Source organism: Podarcis cretensis (genome assembly GCF_951804945.1).
Source record: "Podarcis cretensis genome assembly, chromosome: 7".
Taxonomy (NCBI): Eukaryota; Metazoa; Chordata; class Lepidosauria; order Squamata; family Lacertidae; genus Podarcis; species Podarcis cretensis.
This window is the reverse complement of record NC_137176.1, coordinates 41,558,744-41,575,152: the sequence shown is the minus strand read 5'-3', so window position 1 is coordinate 41,575,152 and position 16,409 is coordinate 41,558,744.

Below are 16,409 nucleotides of genomic sequence, written 5' to 3'. Positions count from 1 at the left end.
AAAAGCGTACTTGTTTTTTGACATCTTGATTGGTTTGAATAAAAGGGATTACTATATTGTAGATTTGGGGTTTCCTTATGGACCAACATGGGAATTGTGACTTGCCAATGGCTGCTCAATAAGATTGTTGCTAAACAAGGATTTCCTGCTGATGAAAAAGCACCACCATCTTCCCAAGGAAGTATCAATATGAATGAAATATCAATTGTTCCGGGTGCCCGGGACCAGGACAACTACATCCATAATTATTATCAATGCCAAAACTTTTCTCCGACCCTTTTCCAATTCCCAGGGGTGATATATTTTTGCCCCTCATCCTGTGAGTGTCCAGAAACTGCTGGGCCCAAAGTGATGGCCCAGTTCCAAACCAACAATGCATGTTGGAATAGATTGTTTACAATGCTTTCAGAAAAAGACCCAAACTGTAGGACTTCTCCAGATTTATTTTTTAAAAAAATATAGTTTTCCTATTTCTGAATGTTTGCTGTGTGCAGAAAATTGCCAGATCTGCACAGCAAGCTGGTTCTTGTGAATGGCTTGCTGCGTGGAGCTAACAGTCACGGTCACCACTAATGTGTGTAGAAACTTCTCACATTTGTTTCCCTTTAGCTTCCTAGCTATTGTGTTTGATGCTTTTTCACAGGGGTGACAGTACTGCTACTTTCATGACAAGAGGAGCGCTGCATTCATTGTTCTTTCAAGGATTGGGTCAAGCTCTGTGGGGATTTCATGGTTCGAGTCTAATATACACTGTCACAATATTTTCTTTTTCACTGAGTGAACACATCAGGGCTTCCTGTCCCTTTCCTTAACCCTATGTCTGCTGACTAGCCACCAAATGCACACAGTATTTAACCTGCTAAGAGCAATGTCTATGCTGCTCAGAGGTCACCAGCTAGCTTGTGCTGCAGAGTAATGCACTATACTTTGTACCATCCCCAGGAGATGAAAAGCAACATCTGCTTCCTGACAAGCTGTGTAGTCCTGAAGTGAGAGATTTATTAGGTTAGTCTTGATCTATGGTCTCCCATGAGGCAGGGTGTGTTGCATTACCATACAGCCATCAGGCACAGCTAATTCAGCTTCCTAAAAGGTGAACTTCAAAGGTTTGCATTAATTAGGGAAAAAATTAAAATCACCTTTCCCCTCCCTGCCAGCCAAGGGGAAATGCACAGCTTTGGAATTACAACTAAAGTACAATTAATCGCTCTGAATACCTGAAGGTCAGCTTCTCTTTTTCTTATCTGTGTAAGCTTGAAGAATTTAGAAAAGATCCTGCAGGACCTACTGGTATTCCCCTAACTCTGAAGTGCTCTCTGCTGACCAACTGGAAATCAATTCATTATTGGATTGATTAATTTTCAATATTTATATAGTGCTTATAGGCACAAAGAGGCCACGATGCATTTTCCAATGCAGTCAGTAAAAGCACTCATTTGTAATATTATAACATTGAAGCAGAAGCGCTAATAAAATATCATAAAATCAACATGACAAGAATACTATAGTTTCATACTGTACCATGAGCTAGAGTGGGCTTACTCCATGGGTGTAGAGATATGTTTTGACTAGATGATGGAAGCTTACTCTACTTTTGAGGTGATAGAGGAGTGCTTCTGGGTGTCCTTCCTTTCATTCTACAAATCATCCAGCCACTGGGCTGCACTCTGCCTTCCCATGTGCCCACACTTCAAGTAAGTCCCATAAGAAGCTCATCCCATGAGTATCAGGAAGTGTGGACAGCCAAGAAAGATGCAAACTTGCAATGATAAGCAGTAGCAGTCAGTTGAAAACCAAATGCCAGGCTTACTGCAGATTTCCAAGCAGGAGAAGGACAAGGTAAGCAGTACAGCCTCACCCTGCCCTTCCTAATACTGATGCTATGCTGTTTAGTCGTTTAGTCGTGTCCGACTCTTCATGACACCATGGACCAGAGCACGCCAGGCACTCCTGTCTTCCACTGCCTCCCGCAGTTTGGTCAAACTCATGCTAGTAGTTTCGAGAACACTGTCCAGCCATCTCGTCCCCTGTCACCCCCTTCTTCTTGTGCCCTCAATCCTTCCCAACATCAAGGTCTTTTGCAGGGATGTGTTATGTACTGAGTTGAATAGGATCCAAAATGCAGCAGTCTGATTGGTCCTAGAACAATAGGATTCAGAATGCAGCAGTCTGATTGTTCCACAGGAGCCACGCAATCCAGCTCCAGGTGGAAGTGAATCCACAACCTGATTGGCCTACAGGAGTATCCTGGAATTAGCCAATCATATTGGGCCCATTGTGTAAATATATATATAAAGCAGACATTCTGGGGGAACTTCCATTCCTCCTCACCAGTATGAAGTGAATAAAGAGCATGAAATCCACTCTCGACTCTGAGTATATTTCAGGAGTCTTCTCTTCTCATGAGGTGGCCAAAGTATTGGAGCCTCAGCTAAGCTCAAAAAACCCCATTCTCCAAAATTCTAATTAAAAAATCCACCCTCAAATGTCCTAATGAGAAAAATGGAATCTTCTTTTGCAAAGGAATACAACATTTGAGAAAGTTTTGGCACAGTACTGGTTTCTTTGTATGATTGCTTGAGCTGCTGTTTCTAATTGTATCCTTATTATTACTGAATTATCTCACACACCACACTGCTCCCCTTGAAATCAATACTGCTGCTCTTGAGATGTAAAGTGCTACATGTGTTCTAAGGCAATCCTTATTCCCCACTGCAGTCCCTTGCATTTTGCTTCTTTATGCTGAAGATATATTTCACTGGAAACTTTTCACTAGATATATTATCAAGCATGATGATGATCTATGGCCAGGTTCCTTTCAGTAAAACAGTTCAGAATAACCAATCACAGGGGGGAGTTTGCCAGAAGTGTTTAGATCAGATTTAGTTTCTCAACCAGAAGATGGGAGAGGACTGGAGGATGAGAAAAGGGAAGGAAGATACTGACTTTACTAAAAACAGTTTAAGTGTTGTCAGTTCTGGTTAGGTGTTGTTTCTTGATAATTAGCTGGAGACATGCTCGAAACGGCTTCAAAGCACATTTTAAATGAGGCCATACTGTGGAGTCCACAGAAATACAACGCTAACTATTCAGTGCAATGTTAAGGAGCGTTGGATGTTTATTAAGCTAAGCACGTCTTCCCATATATAAACTTTAGTCAAATACACACACACACACAAAATTCTGTTTTGTAGTGTGTTGTTGTATGTTACAGTATTGTTGTCCTCTTCTGCTGCAGTTGCAACATAGCAAGCTATGTGACAGTCGAAAAAAGCTAGATGACAAAGTCTCATAATTTTTAATCCTTTAAGTCATGGGTGCAGGAACTTCCCCTGCCCAAGGGCCTCCTTCCTTTTTGGACAACTTTCTCAGGGCTGCATATAAGTGGTGGGAATGGCGAGAGACAAAAAGGCAAAAGATGTGACTCTTAGCTTTGCGCCAGTCGCATCTCTCCATCCAGACAAGTGTAAGGCATTGCCACAGTTCAGATACACTAGTCAAGCAAAAGAACTTGAGGAGAGTTCAGAGCAGGGCCAGTGAGAAGCAGAGCATAAGGAAGTGATATGGCCTGAGGAAAGCACTTGTAGTGCATCTCTCTCACACACAGATCACCCCCGCCACTCAACAGCTGAGATTGCCCCTATTGAGAGGAAGGGGCAATTCCAATTTCTAACATTCCTCTCACACCACAGGTACCTTCTGGTGTGAAGGAAATTTAGCCTGGCATGGTGGTATGTAGGCACTGCAGTGCAAAAGGAACATTAGAAATTGGTCAGAAGTGCTACTATTATAATCAGTAAAACTAACACTACAAATGCCATGCTTGAATGCAGGAAAACAGGCAACCTTGAATACTTTCTCCCCCTCAGGACATTTTCAGAAAAATGTACAATACGAGGTTTGCCTTTATAGGCTAATGAAGGTCAATTCAAAATAAAATCTTAAAACCTTTAATTAAGCCTGGATAAATTAAACCAGTCATTATAAAGCTAGAAGTAAAACCATGCTTTGTTGCCCAGGTGATACAATGAGCATAAGAAGAGCATTGCTGGATCAAGCCAATGGCCCATATAGTTGAGTATCCTGTACTCAAAGTGGCCAACCAGTTGCCTGTGGGAAACTCTCCACAATTTCCATATAAGTGGTGTCAGAGCTGCCTCCAGGTCCCAGCTCACAGAGGACCAACGCTAGGCTGTAGTTATGTACAAAAGTCTTTATTGAGATTCAGTCTCCATTTCAAAGCCGCAGCGTGCAGCTCTACGTCCCGACCTTAGACCGGCGAAGTCCTGTCTGAGTCTCCTCCCCCTCCACACCAGTTTAAGACTCTCGCTTTGCTCCACCTCTTCCTAAATTCCTTTCTCCTCTGGGCCCTCCTGCCCGCTAGGGTCTCATCCTTCCTGGACTCCTCTGACGCTGACCCTGACGATTCTTGCCCCTCCTTCCGGCGGGCTTTAGGACCTGGTTCCCTATCCGGGCTACCTTCTGTGCCGCTCGCCTGTACCTTTGAACTTGGCGCGCGCGCCCAGCCTGCAACTTTCCTCTTAACCGTTAACTCGCTCTCCGATGGAGGCGTGGTCCACCCTGACTCATCTTCTCTCGCTGGTGGTGCATATGTGGGCTCTGACACCTGGGACTCCTCCCCCCCACTACGCTCTGGTGGGGAAGCTGGTCCTGATTTGCAACTGCTGCTCTGGGAGTCCCCGCTGGCCCCTTGCTTCTGGGGTGTCCCCCTTGGGTCACCCCTTGCCCTGCCCATCAGCGCCCCCTTCTGTGAATCTTCCGATTCGCTGGAGAGGCTCATGGAATCTATCGGGCTGCTGTCATATTCTCCTACGCTGCCCTCGGATTGCTCCCCCTCGCTTTCCATCTCCTCTCCTCCCTGCGCTCCCGCTGAGTCCCTGACATCCGGTTTTTGAAAACACAGAAATACCAGGCATTTTAATAACCTTGAAGACCCCCTTCTTACACTAGATGACAGCGTAGATGGTTCAGGATATGGCCTCTGGGCACAATTTTAGTTCATGTGTCCCTTCTTTCAACACCCAGGAAAGTCACTTGAACAACCTCTCTTGCATCTGTAAATAAGTTTCAAGAAGCTGTCTCTTTAGTTGGCTGACATATCTGATTGTAGGGAGTATCTGAGGAACATGATACAAAGCAATAGTGGCAAAATCCAGTTCATAGCGTACATTATAAATTGGCTGTCATTTCTGTTAATTCTGATTCACGCAGTCTAGATGTGTTACAGTGCTAACACAGGAGACACTTTCAGAAGTTGAAATAGCAGCTTCCTTGAGTGGGGCATGCTGTCACTTTGTTCTGGGCGTGAGCATTTCTGGTGATTTGTTGCTCCTGTGAGTAAATCACTTTCGCAGACAGACCTTCATGCTTGTCAAAGCTTATTCATGATGCACTTTGCATCAAGGCTACCTCTGAGTGTGTGGACTGACCTGCAATTGCTGTCGCATTCAAGCACCACCACCCCAATTGGCAGGTGGCCATTTTTTAATTAATAAATTTAGGGAATGGAGGTCAAACCAGTTTGGAGAGCCCTTATCAGTGTTGAGGGATTCTCCTTTAAATCTTTTGTAGTTGTAGGTGGCTAAAATGAGTGACGTGTTTTATACCTCTACTGACAAGGGGACTGTATTGCCTTCCTTAGGTTTAGTTCAGGCTTGGACATTGTGGTACTAGGCAAACATCATGGTGGACTTTCTCTGAGCATCTTATAGGCATACTGGTCTTGGCCAAGTATTTTAAAGCTCCTTCAATAAAATTGTGGCCCAAACAATCCTGTCTCTTTTGTTCTACCCTCAGCAATAAATCATTTAAGGTTTATCCAAAGTTGAAACCCATGAGGAGTACGTCTGAGTCAACAATGGAGAAAACCTAGGCACAAATAATGAGACCAAGAGTCATGAATTAAGCCCTTGCTGCAAGATGATCCACAGTATTTCTGATGGTGTTTGGTACTTGAATGTAGCCAGAAGCTCAGCAAAATAAATCTGCTTCCCAAATCCCTCAGCATTAAGCTGGGAAGGAGAGACAAAGAAATCAGAAACACATGCAGCGTTTACAAGTAGATAAAAGCAGACAGATTTGACAGTTTGTCTCTGGACCAAACAAATCTATTGACAGTCCACCTTTGAAGCATTTGGCACCACTCTGTTTACGAACAGAAGAACAGGGTGAGATACACTTATTATAAGGAAAGGGTCGTGGGAGGCAGGTAGGGAAGAAGAGAATTGTGTGCCTGTACCACCCCCTCCTTCTTCCACAGGTCAACAATGGAAGAGCGGCAAAGCAATTCTGAACTTCGTGTTGCATTACAATCTCAGCTGGATTGTTATATTTGAATTATGGTGTCTTGTGTTTAATAAGTATGCAGATCTTTGCAAGAAGGGGCAGTGCAATATCACACAGGGCAAACCATATCTGGGTAATGAACAGCCATGAATCGGTATTTACAAGCAGTTTAATTTCCGAGGTCAAGACTCACAAAGAAGTTATGTTCCTTATTAATTCATTAGAGGTGCAGGGCTATTTTATTGGAATATAAAAGATAACCCTAACTTTGATTTAAACAAGCTGGTAAATCCAGAGCTTAAACGATTCTGCTATAAACAAGGAGCTTTTAAAAAGAGAAGAGTCTATTGTGCATAACACTTCTATTTCTAACAACATAAATGTTAATGTGATAATAAAGCTGCTAATACATTGCTCTAAGACATTCGCTTCATATAAACAATGGCGTAGTTTTCAAATTTACTTTTAGCATTTTGTGGACACAGTGATGGAAAAACTGCTCATATCTGGAGCCACCTCTGTCTCCCTCAATAACCTACACATCACTTTGCATGTGTGTGAGTTAGGGAGGAGGAAAAAGGTCGTTTACACTTAAGGTGGATCTACTGAATTTGCACTTTGCGAAACACAATGCGAACTGTCACAGTCATCCCACAAAATTCACACATTTCACATTTTGCAATACGATTCTACAGCCAAGTAATGTGTGTAAAAAACACATATTTTATTTATTTCATAAAATGTATACACCTCTTGATTGTAAAAAACCTGGTTTATGAAAAAGATAAAACAATAAAATAATCAATAAGAGCAATTAACAATAATTTAAGACATTCAAAAGAAAATCACAATCAACAATTAACTAAAACAGATTAAAACATGAGCTTTTGCATTAAGTTAGTTTTGTTGCTTGTATTTATTCTTTTTCTTATTTAAAAAGACCCTAGTGCTTGTGTAGGGTGGATGGTAGGAAGATAGATCATAACATTTCTTACAAACTAATAAGAACTCCAGCATTACCAGAACCTGAAAACTATTGAAACATTCTAACAAAAGGTAAATAGATTTGAAGACCTAACCAGCAATTATTGTGTCAGGGCACCATGATAAGGAACGCTGATAACAAAGTTAATGGCAGGATAGGTGGCAGTCTATCAGTTGGAATAAATTGTTAGGTATGCATGGAAGTATGTAGTTAGTTCCAGGGTAGTCAGAAATCACTCCATATATTTCCTATTCAAGCCCTCATATGGTTTCATCAGCAGTCAAACTGCAACACATGAGGGAAGTATTGGCACTCTTGAAGTAGGCGAAGCAGGGAGTGAAATCCTGGCAGCTGAGTAAGAGAGGAAATAGAATGGAGTAGCTTGAGATGGATTGCGTGTGTGTGTGTGTGTGTGTGTTTGCATCTCTGCCATATATCTGTGTGTATATGAACATAGGCATGAACATGCACACACATATACAGATGTAGAAGGGGGGAAAATAGCCAGCAGCCTGGTGAGAGGCATCATCACTCATCTAATCTCTGGGCAATCATGTTGAGGCCATTTACCTGGAGATAGCGAGGAAGGGGTGAGACACCAGTGAGGTCTGTGTGGTGTAAATACACCAGCAGACGTTCTGAATTGGTTCAAATGGTTCAAATTGGTTCACTGAACTTTCTGTTGCCTTGCCACTCTCCCACTACCTCCCAGTAGTGATACAGCTGACCAGAGGTCAGTTGAGCAGTGAGGCCCCACCACATTGCCCACTATTAGCAGAATGAATGACTGTTTGGGCAAGTCACTTTCTTGTTCACACTGAGAAGTTATTTTTAGGTGTTCCCAGAAACGAGCACTACCCAGAGAAAGCAATGGAGAAATCCAAGATGTCAATATAGCGGTCCCTGCCAAATGCGGAATTGTGGGAGGGAAGCCAACTGGAGCTAGAGCACCTTAAAAAGCTCAGTAAGAACTGAGCATACTTGGCCATTATGGAATGCTGACTGACTTCTGGAGACAATGGAAAATTCTCTCTGTGTGTGAATGAACTGGAGTGGCCGCAATCCTAAATAGAAGCACTCCAAACTGGTCTACACACTAAAGGAGACAATAGATTTATCTATTGAAGAATGAAAGGGACTTGACGTAATGTTTTGTTCCTGAATAACAAGCCTCTGCAGAGGAATTAGAAGCTTTTGGAATTAGAACATTTGTGCAGGAGAGCAGGAAAAAAGAAAAAAAAGGAGGAGTGAGATCAACAAGAACAACAAAAATAATAAGAACTGGACAAAGCTGGAAGTGGGAACATTTGGGACATCCAGATTTGACAGGCTTAAAGAAATAAAATTGGAGTTTTTACTCCTAGATATAAAAATCTGGATGGAAGAAATGGGCCTTTTTTGAGACAGATTCCTTCCAAGATTGGACATTCGAAATTAAAGATGACTGGTAAAGGACTATGGCTTAGAGAGATGTGGGAACTCCAGGAAGACATCAGATGTTGAGGAACATTGGGAACGCAACCGGGAAAGGGGGGAGGGAAATTTGGAATCCAAAGGGTGTAAAATTATCTTTTTGCCTTTTTTTATTTTAATCTGTATTGCATATTAAAGGGGGGAACTCGCGGAAGGGAACAGGTCGATTTTAGGGGATGGGAAAATATTTTTAAAATTGGGTCAATGATAATAAGTTTAAATTTGGGATAAGAACTTGTTGAATTTATTTGTTTATTTGTAAGAATTGGAATACAAGAGGGGGAGGGGTGGGGAAGTTCCGGAAAGATGTTATTGGGAAAAAGATTTTAAAATTGGATGTTTTGTTTTTTTTTCCTTTTCTTTTGTTGTAATTGGAAAATCTTAATAAATATCATTTAAAAAAAAAACTGCAACTTTCTATTGCAGTACATAATTTGTATGTTCTGATTTCATGATCAAGTTTATTAATTTATAAGAAATGTTGCTTTGTTGGTAAAATGCCAAGTTTCAATGATTCAAATAAAATTTTGAAAACGCAAACAAGGTATGCAGTCTTCCTCCCCACCACCAATATAGAAATTAACTAATCTATCATACAAAGGTTCAGTTGTCATGATTCTTAACTTAGTTAATCAACAATAATGGGCCCTGAAATACATACTACTCTTCTTTGTTCTGGCCTTCATACTTCTAAGATTCAGCTGGATCCATGATGGTTGAGTGAGGATCATTCATATATATTTTCTTTCTTCTTCCAACAACCTGTGTAGTAATAGGTACCCCTGACTGTTAGGTCCAGTTGCGGATGACTCTGGGGTTGCACGCTCATCTCGCTCTATAGGCCGAGGGAGCCTGTGTTTGTCTGCAGACAGCTTCCGGGTCATGTGGCCAGCATGACTAAGCCGCTTCTGGCAAACCAGAGCATCGCACAGAAATACTGTTCACCTTCCCACCAGAGCGGTACCTATTTATCTACTTGCACTTGACGTGCTTTGGAACTGCTATGTGGGAAGGAGCTGGGAGCGAACAACAGGAACTCACCCCATTGCGGGGATTTGAACTGCCTATGTGTAGAAATAGCTCCCTGCTAATGCAGGTAGTAATAGCTCCCTGATAATCTATGAGTGGAAAACGTGAAGTTCTGAAGAGGAATACCCATGCATTAGGGGCAAGGCTTGCATTTGCACCCCTGCCCAACCAGTCTTTGAACCTTCTTGTGTTTAGGTGAACTCATAAATACGGCTAATTTCCCTTTCCCATTAAACATTTCAATTGCCATTCCCAGATTGTATATGGAAATGTTCAGGTCTGTTTCGATGAGGCATACTGAGAATTCAGGAATACTCATGCACACAGTGGAAGTCAGAATGGTTGATTTCATTTCTTACACCCACTTTCCTTGGATTTAGCCCCAATGAACCCAATCAGACAACCTTCTGCATATGCATGTCTAGGGTTGTATTGCCAACATCATGTTCAGAAACATCGTGGCAAGTTCAGAAATAGGATATACATGATGTCATGGCTGCTTAATCATCTTAAAATCATGCACATGAAATTGCCTCAAACGGAAACAGTGATGTGTCAGGTTGCCAATAAAGAATAATTTTACTAGGCAAATATAACCCACTCCCCAATTATGACTGCATGATAGAACTGCAACATAGCTGAATACTGGAGGGTTGGGGGTGGTGGGTATCTGATTGCACATTTTTTGGCACATGATGCCACAAGAACATTTTATTAGGCAAATTGTTATGTCTATATACTATGCATGCAGATTACCATCTATAGAATGACAGCTGGGTAACATCGGCTGAATTTGCACCCACATCGTAGATATAAACAGGCACACATTTAAATAATGGTGCAGCATTTGATGACTTCTTATTTATGAGAAGAGGCATGGGAAAGTATTTCTCAACAGCAAATATGACTAACTTATTGATCCTAAGATATTCTTAATAAAGCATTAATAGCAAAGGGCAAACTAGAGTATATCTCTTCTGAGTAAATATTAAACCAACTTAACTTCACCAATTGTTTCCATTGCAACTGTTGTAGAATACAGAGCTAATTGTTTTAATGTTCTAGCCCTCCAAGCTGTGCAGATGTTATGCAAACTGCTTAGTTCTAATTTTCAGAAAGCAAAGAAGTTGTGGTAATTATTGGAAGAGTTTTCTGGATGTTTCAAATATTGTGTGGTGTGAGTTGGTAGCCTTAGAAGGAGTGAAGTTGCAATGAATCTTGAAAAAATATCTGAACGCTAGGACATATACCGGCATTGACTTGCCTCTGGTGAATGCATCATCTACTACGTATATGGAATCCTAGATTCAGATCACAACAAGCAAATAGAATCCTATTGCATAAATATGAGTACTCCTATTTGATAACACTTAAAGATAACAACACTCATGCCTTGGAATATATCTAGAATACCAAACTGGGGAGGTAATTGGCTAACAGAAAGTGTCATTGATAGAAGGTTATATTCCCCAAGTTGCTGGACCCAGGATGATCAGTGTGTAATTGCAGGACCCAATAAACTTGTGTGGCTCTCTCCCATTCTTCAGGTCAGTATGGCTTCCCATCTTGCTTTCGAATATACTGTCTTTCTAATGGTTGGGTTGGCATAGGGGCTGGTCTTCTGCCCTTAATATTGTACCTCTTTAATTCAATTTGTGTGAATACATAAGCTGTTTTCTTGGCTTGGAGCCAAGAAAATCTTAGCAGAACTTTGGTGCAAACTGATATTGTCAGATCAGTGCTCACTGCTATGTTTAATTTATATACGAACAAAAAATTATTTCTAACATTGCTTTGTTCTATTTTCATCTATACTTTAGTATAATGGCATTGTGGTGTCTGCAACAATCTGTCTCATTCAATTAAACCAGCCTTTTTCACCCAACCTGGGGACCTTCATATGTTTTGGACTACATAACCCATCTGCACCAGCTGGTGTGAGGAGATGGAAGTTGTAGTCTAAAACATCTGCAGAAAGCTGTTGTAAACAATAGAAAAATCAGTACAAAACTTGTACATGTTGGAACTTCATGCATACATAGTTCAGAAGCATAACCACTATTTGGGCACTAACTTCTCATAACTAATAGTGAATGAGTTGATTTCCAATTGTTCTTATCGATGTATTTCCAAGATGTGAGTGGGTAGAACGACAGTGCCCTACCAGATGATCTGTGCTCAGCCTAAAGCAAAAGTGAATTAGGAGAAGCACCATGCCACCCATGCTCTGGGCCAAGGGCACAAGGACAGGTGGGAAATGTGCTCCATTGAAATGCATAATAACCTGGTAGGAAATTACCTTTAGCATTTCTCGTTTTCCAACTGCATTCAGACCCCAGAGCAAAGATGTGCTACTGCTGCTGCCACCACCAAGCTATTTCCACAAGGCTCAGCATGAAGACAGTGTAGGTTTTGCTGCACCAGATTCTGCAGTCATCTTTCTGTGACCTGTTTCAACCCACACTCACGGGGGAACAAATGTACCAACCTTGTCAAAGGACCTTTCCTACAATTCTTGCTGTGCACTAGGCAACATAGAAAGCAACTATGAAGGCATGACATAAAATGATATCATGCAACATTTGAAAAGCAAGCCAAAATATGGGAGGTCATATGTAAAAAAACAACAACAACATGCCAAGTGGAGATAAATGATAAAGGATATGATCCCCACAGTGGAATTATATTAGATCTGCCGAGCTGGCTGTAATTGATAAATGAGTTGAGTTTATCCTTTCAAAGTCTGTGCAATGACATCATGTTGTAATTTAATGCTGGGATCAGCTAAAGCTACACCAGCAGCAGCCCCCTCCCCAATCTTATCACCAATATGAGGGGACTTTTGCAGACAAATAATAAACAAGTTTCACTTTAGGCCAGGAAAGACTTCAGTAAAATAATTGCTTGAGGTCTGACACTGATTGATGAAGGGATGCTTATTTGTCCCCTCTATTTGGATTACTTTATTCTTTTTTCCACTTTGCTGGTGATTAGAGGTGTTTCAAAAGTATCTAGATTAATTCTGGCAGAAAATGAAGGATTACCAACATATATTTCACCCTCCCTGCAAAATTGCCTCAAAAGATGTTGCATCTCTTCCTTCCTGCTTAATTGTACTCAACAACTAATTGTTTACAGGGGATTAAAAAATAATACTAGAATAATCTTAGAACAGTTTCCCCCACCCCTTCAATAAAAATGATGGGTTGATAAAGCAGTAATTAATTAACTTTAGGGTCTGATATGAACATTCTAACATTGCCAGCACACCATGGAAGAAAACTTGAGAGGCAGAGTTGTGGTGGAATGGTAATATTTATTCAAATTTAACAAATAGAAGCAGTACCAAACAATAACTAAACTACGGGAACGTAGATTTTAATTGACATATGAGGGAAGGATCCCTCCCTCCCCAGGGCATGTAAATAGCCACATTTCATGTCTCCCCAGACAGGGATTGAGAGAAACTTCTCTCTTCCTTCTAAGTGAGCTTTGCATATGTGAACCTAATACATGTATCCAGGTATCGCTGTCCAGCATTCACCAAGGTGTCCATGTCAGGCCTAAAGGGCAGCCCCAGGGACCTCCATCCCAAGCCAAAGGCTGTAGAAGAGGACACAAAAGTGCCCTGAAACCCCATAATGTTTCAGGGTACCGGTTAATGCTCTTTCACACTTCTGCTCGTCCTGGTGCCTTTCCCCTGGGAAAACTCACTGTTTACTGCTGAATTGAAACAAATGTCAATCAGGTTTTTCTGCAGATTGACCCTTCTTCTGATTCAGCAGTAAACAGTAGAAACTCCTAGAGAATGTGGCAGGACAAACAAAAAGAAACTGCTTGGACTTGAGCCTAGAAAACAAGCAGAAAACCTCTCAGACCTGTGCTTTGTAGGCATGGAACAAGTGGAAGTGTTGATGAGCCCTCAGTTAAGTTCTTAAATCCTGTTACCTGTCCACATTGAATGCCAAATAGCCCAAAATAAGAACAAACATCAAAAGCAAGTAGTAGTAGTAGTAATAATAATAAACCCTACAGTGTGGTGTAGGGGAAAACAGAGGATGCCAGTAGGCCAATCAGGGGCTCCCCTCAAAAGTTCTACTCAGCCCTCAGAAAGGGTGACTAGCCAAAAAAAGACCCCACACTATAGAAGGAGGTAGGACGCTGCATAAGATAAGGAACAGGTAGAAAGGGCAGAGGAGACTTCAGTTGCAGCCTGATAGATGCCCTCCTATTGGCATTCCTGCCATGTGATTCCCAAGACCAACTTGTGTCTTCTCCCAAGAAAAAGGTGTGTGGCAAATCCACCCTGCTAAATTGCAGGAGTGACTTTAGGCCAGGAGAATAAAACTGATTTCATTCAGTTCCACTGGACCCTAAACTCTGCAAAACATTCGTGCAAAATTTGATAGCAGCCATTTGCTACAGTTGGGTGATAGACAGTTCAGTATGTAGGTTCTGCCTCAAGCCAAACACTGGTCATTTCATTCAAGCTGTTTACAACCATCAACCAACTCATGTGTGATCAAAATGTGGTTTTCTCACTCATAACTGGCACCTGCAGAAACCCATTCATTTTTTTTAAATAAAATGTTTCTTTGGTATTGGAAAGGGGCTAGCTGAAGACCCTGGCACTTAACTGCAATGAGATGGCTATCTCAAGTATCAGGTGCAGGGACAGAACATTGCTTGTCTCATCACCTGCCGGCTACTGCTTCAACTGCCCATCCACCTGGTGATGGTCCTTCAGAGCTGTTGCTCCTTCTTTAGTGCCTCATTCTGAGGAAGGGCTAAGGAGGTCCTTCCTAAGGATGAGACATTGTAGGCCCAGGCCACTTTCGCTTTACCTCATTGGCCAAAAATCCTGTTTAAGGTGAAGCAAAAGGTTGCAATATACTGTACACTTTTACCTAATTCTAAACATAATTTCTAGCCACCATGGCAAAGCAGTGGCAGCACAGCTGCTCTTCAAAGTTACCTCATCCATTGCTCCTTCTTCAAAGTAAGGCAAAGAGGAGGGGTAGACTGTGAGTTTGCTGGTGCTGCCATCACTTAAAGGTAAAGGGACCCCTGACCATTAGGTCCAGTCGTGAGTGACTCTGGGGTTGCGGCGCTCATCTCGCTTTATTGGCCGAGGGAGCCGGCGTACAGCTTCCAGGTCATGCGGCCAGCATGACTAAGCCGCTTCCGGCGAACCAGAGCAGCGCACGGAAACGCCGTTTACCTTCCCGCTGGAGTGGTACCTATTTATCTACTTGCACTTTGACATGCTTTTGAACTGCTAGGTTGGCAGCAGCAGGGACCGAGCAACAGGAGCTCACCCCGTTGCAGGGATTCGAACCGCTGAGCTTCTGATCAGCAAGTCCTAGGGTTTAACCCACAGTGCCACCTGCGTCCCATCACTTACACAGAAACAAAACAAAAGTGTAAGAGGATGGATAATGGAAGAAAGAAGGGGGACTGTAACAGTAGGAGGGAAAGAAGAGTAGGAGGAGTAGGGGGCAGTAGCAGAGATGCCAGCCATCTCAAGTGACACAATATGTTGTGGTAGCCCAAACCACAAGCAAAATAGTCCTTTTTTGCTCATGTCCCCCAGCCCCTGGTATCCAGAGGCATGCTGCTCTGATCCTAGAGGGGTCACACGGGCAGCCATTATTCATTAACTCCTTTTCAGAGCCATCCAAGTTGTTTGCCATCACCATATGTTGTGCTCCCAAATTTCATCCCACCTGCAAGATGGGGTTAACAACATTTTCAGAATGGGAGCTGCTATGTTACATTGAATTCCATCCTGCTCTGAATGCACCACCTAGAAGCCAGAGGCTTGTAGCACCCATAATGGCATCCTTCCATGCCCAGGAATAGTCTGTTTTTTGCCCTGCCTAGCATGGTCTGATGGCACACAACTCTGACAGAAACTCAGAGCACACCAAGCAATTTCTAAATGCTCTTGCCAATCAAGACGATCTTGCACTGATTGTCTCTGTTGAAAATATTGCAGAGTCATTGTATCAGATTCAGCTGGGACATATGAGCCAGCATCGTAATATAACCTAGGCACACTTGGCCATTATAGGTCCATGTCTTGCAAGCATGTTCCAAACTAGGCACATGTAAATGAATCACCTAAGCCCTCTTTGCACATGCCACTGCCAAGAATGAATTTTTGAACATCCCAGCTTCTGAGGTCCACTCGAGTTCAGCAGAGTGGGGGGGGGGGGATGTGTTAAAACTTTGTTTCCATTAATCCTTAAAACAATCTGATTCTGAACATGTTTTTGTTTAACTCTGTCAAAACCAATGGGATTTACTTCTGTCTCAGTACCCTTGAACTAGAGTCTCCCTACACACAGAAATAAAAACCCTGAATGTTCATATGGAACATTTGCATTCTTTCAGTGTCAGGGACAGTACTGCCCATACACCTCCCACTGTGTGCTTTAAGCCAGCCCTGACATTGCCCTGAATGGTGTAGCTAGAGCTCTCTGTGTTCATTCATGAAAGTGCCTGTGGAATTATGGATTGGATTGAGTGTGCTTAAGGCAGTGGTGTTAAGGTTTGATGTTTGAAAGGGAAACTTAGATGTTCTGGTCTTGTTTATTGATTCAGTTTTGCAACA